Here is a 3850-nt window from a genome sequence, read left to right as displayed (position 1 = left end):
CCCAGAACAACATTAGAGTGTCGAAAAGCCCGTACTCGCTCAAAACTCACCCCGAAACTCACCCGAGCCACTCGGGATCCCGTTCAAATATACCAACAAGTTTCATAACATAACACGGACCTACGCGAGGCCTCAAATCACATCGAACAACATCAACACGTCGAATCGCACATCAAATCAAAGATCTATGAACTTTAAACTTTTAAATTCTATATCTTATTCTGAAACACATCAAATCAAGTCCGATTGACCTCAAATTTTGCACCCAAGTCATAAATGACATAATTGAGGTATTTAAATTTTTAGAATTGGATTCCAGCCCCGATATCAAAAAGTCAACTCCCCGGTCAAACTTCTAAACTTAACTTTCTATTTTAGCCATTTCAGGCCTAATTTAGCTACAAGCTTCCAAATAATTTTCCGAACACACTTCTAAGTCCAAAACCACCACACGGAGCTATTGAAATCTTCAAAATTCAAATCCAAGGTCGTTTACATATAAGTCCACATCCGGTCAACTTTTCTAACTTAAGTTTTCAATTATGAGACTAAGTGTCTCGTTTCACTCCGAATTTCTTCCGCACCCGAACCAACTAACCCGATAAGTCATAAATCAATTATAAGAAATAAATTGAGCAGTAAAAGGGGGAACAAAGCTGTACTACTCAAAACGACCGGCCGAGTCGTTACAATAATATGGTGCCTTCTTGGATCTAATTCCCCACAATGTATTCAAGAGTTGCTATTTTTGTTTGACCAGTTGCATTCAAAAGTGTTATTGTAAATAAATTATCAATTACAACAATGAAAACTGAGGTCTTGTGAGTTGGTCTGGAGTTCCTTGTGACATACGAATTAATTTAGTTTAAGTCTCTAGTTCACTTTTCCCCAAATATGTTTTAAGCTTCTACTTTGTATTTATTTGAATATATGTATAAAAAATGGTGTTATGGGGTAGTAATAGATGTGAGCACACCTTCTACCTCCTCCAAGAAGGTGAAGTTAATTTTTATGGAGGAAATGACATTTAAAATTTTATTGAAGTAGTTGTTATTTTCATTTTAAATTTTATCTTATCTCTAGGTTTTACTTACTCTTTACTTTAGTCCTTTTTGTGTTATTAACTTAAAGAATGAATACTTTATTAAGTTGTTGCTTATGTAGTGATGGATACTTCGGCAACATAATATTCTCTGAGTTATTTAGGCCGCAGGGCTCATCAGTCGTAACAAAGTCTTCCTTCGCGTTATTGCCTTCCCAAACCTTTGTTATAAGTACTATTGCAGTTTTTTTTATCTATCAGTGTAGTAACACAATCATGCATAAATATATATATATATATATATATATATATATATATATTTATTTATTTATTGAAATTATAGGATGTCTGTTAAAGGCAAGTGAAGGAAAGTATATATATATATCTTTGTAATCTAAGGAAAGTGATGTAGCTACTCTGACTCGATCTCATGAATTCTTATTACAGAACGTTTGTTTAAGTTAAGAAGTTGCTGCTTTAAAGTGATTTCTAGTAGTGGACCTCATGGTTGTTATAGCCATTAAAGGGTGTTATTTATTATTATTTCCAAATCTCTTATTTTTTTGGAGCATTTAACGAGACATGGAAACACTAGAATTGTTCATATTCATGAAAATTTTGAGTTGGCAATTAACTAACATATACTATGTTTGCATTGTAGGTCTTGAGGAGGGCTAGCATACTTGTTCCATATCTTGCGATTAGAACATCTTGAATGATGTGCATTCCAAGGAAGTGTGTTCTTTTTTCAGATGTAAAATGACTTCCATTAGTTTGTTGATTTTTTATGGATTATACATCAACGTAGTTCTATGAATTTAGTCATGGACGTGATAAAATAGATGCTTTAGAAATTAGAAGAGTGTCATGTGATAAAGTGTCCTGTCAAAGTTATGCCAATCTTCTATATTCCACTTTTTAGTTCTCAAACTTCCTATTTCAAAGTGATAGAACTTTCTTGTTTTATATATGTAATCTCAGCGAGAGCATTTCGCATAAATGTCTTAAGGATATAAAAGATTTCAATTAAATTATTAAAATATATTTCTTAGATTTTTGTTAATTGAACCATGAAGAAATAAAAAATATAGGAATTTCAAGTTGATGCTTTTCCTTTCATGATAAGTCTTTCCTATGGGTCATCACTTTTTTCAGTTATCATTTGCCTTTGCAGCCTTTCCATATGACCTTGAATACCCTTTGAATTAAGTTTCAGGTATTCTTTCTTTACAATGATGTAGAGAGTTCCATTCCTTTGATTACATATCGATGAGCTATTTGTCAAAAGATCTCTCATTTAAATTTTTTTGAATTTATCCGGTTATTCATAGTTCATCTTATTCCTTTTTTATTTTTTCTTTACCAGTGAAGGTTTGTAAGGAAAAGAGCTTGGATTAGCTGCTATTCTTAACTTTGGCTTCATTGCTTGATTGCACATCTAACTATGTCTTAAGTCTGCACTCAAACTACTTCTACCCCTTGTGAGTTGAAAATAAGTATATTTTAACGGTTCTTTAATTTCGATTGTTGTCTTCTGATGCAGCATAATCTTAGAGCTATTTGCCTTGCAACAGATAGGTCTTGCTCAGTTTTTCAACGTATCTGTAATGTCTGAGAAACATTGCTTCCTTTTTAACCAGAACATTGACCCTACCAGAAACAAATCGACCAAACTGTAGTAGAAACTTTGCAACATAAAGTAGGTTCCTTTATCTTGTCGGAATAATTGTCGTAAAGTAGGTTCGCTTATTTGGTGTAAAAACGATATTTGGTTCCAAATATTTTCTTTTAAGATAGTTTTACTGCTCCATATTTTGGAAAACTCTAGACATTAACTAGAAGTGTTACGGTTGGAGGCTACTTTCACAAACTATTCACATGTAGGCTTATAATTGTTTTACATTAAATTTCATCTTTTGACGTTCACTTTATTATTTCAGGTCATACAATATGATGTTCAAAGACTTAGCATGTCGAAGATTTCAATAAAATGAAGAGTTGTTGAAGTTGTTTGATTGCTTTGTATTTATTGTTTTATTAGTATTGGTATTCAAGTACGATCAGTTATACTGACATTAGTTATTTGGTTGAAACAATATATTTTATCATTTATGTTGTTGATACATTAATATTAGGAAGTAGTACTTTGTTTTGTTACTCAAGATTTAATGAAATATACTATGTTGTTATGAATATAGGTATGTTTTGTTACGATTTGCCAATTGGCAGATAGTTTTACGGGAATAAATTGTACTTTTAATTTACCCCTAGAAGAATGATTTTAATTGATAATTTAATTGGATTTAGCAGCAATCATTTTTGAGATGGATTTAGTAGCCATTATAATTGGACAAAACAATTGATGTTAAAGCTTGTAATTTTAGCGGCAATTAATTGGATTTACCAACAATAATGATTGACACTAAAGTGTATACTAAGCTTTTCTTGGAATGGATTTAGTAGCTATTTTAATTGCCAATAAAACATGTGACCTTTAACGGCAATAAACGATACCTTTACCAACACTTCAGCGTATGGCCGCTAAAGGCTTTAGCGACCCCAATTACAACGGCTAAAAAATTATGGCCGGAAAATGTTTTTGCGGCAACAAATATTGCCGCGAAAGGGTTTTTCTATTGCCGCGAAAAACCCTTTTTGTTGTAGTTACTATTTGAGTTATCCTTGCCTATTTATTTACTTTATTTCATATTATAACCTGATACTAGACTCGCGCAGAGTAATGGACTCTCTATTTTAAGATATTCGACGAGCTATTTGATTTGCCGCAGAAAATTATGCTTCCCTTAC

General features: G+C 32.3%; 1 long non-coding RNA gene across 1 annotated transcript; it reads left to right on the top strand.

The window, feature by feature from the left end:
* Nucleotides 1–2461: 2461 nt before the first annotated feature.
* On the top strand, nucleotides 2462–3033 carry LOC108943987 (uncharacterized). Its single transcript, XR_001967974.3, has 2 exons — nucleotides 2462–2523; nucleotides 2983–3033. It is a non-coding gene; the product is annotated as an uncharacterized lncRNA (long non-coding RNA).
* The last annotated feature ends 817 nt before the right edge of the window (nucleotides 3034–3850 follow it).

This window comes from Nicotiana tomentosiformis, chromosome 3 (genome assembly GCF_000390325.3).
Source record: "Nicotiana tomentosiformis chromosome 3, ASM39032v3, whole genome shotgun sequence".
Taxonomy (NCBI): domain Eukaryota; kingdom Viridiplantae; phylum Streptophyta; class Magnoliopsida; order Solanales; family Solanaceae; genus Nicotiana; species Nicotiana tomentosiformis.
The sequence above is the reverse complement of the archived record's forward strand: the minus strand, read 5'-3'. Positions and strand labels throughout refer to the sequence as shown.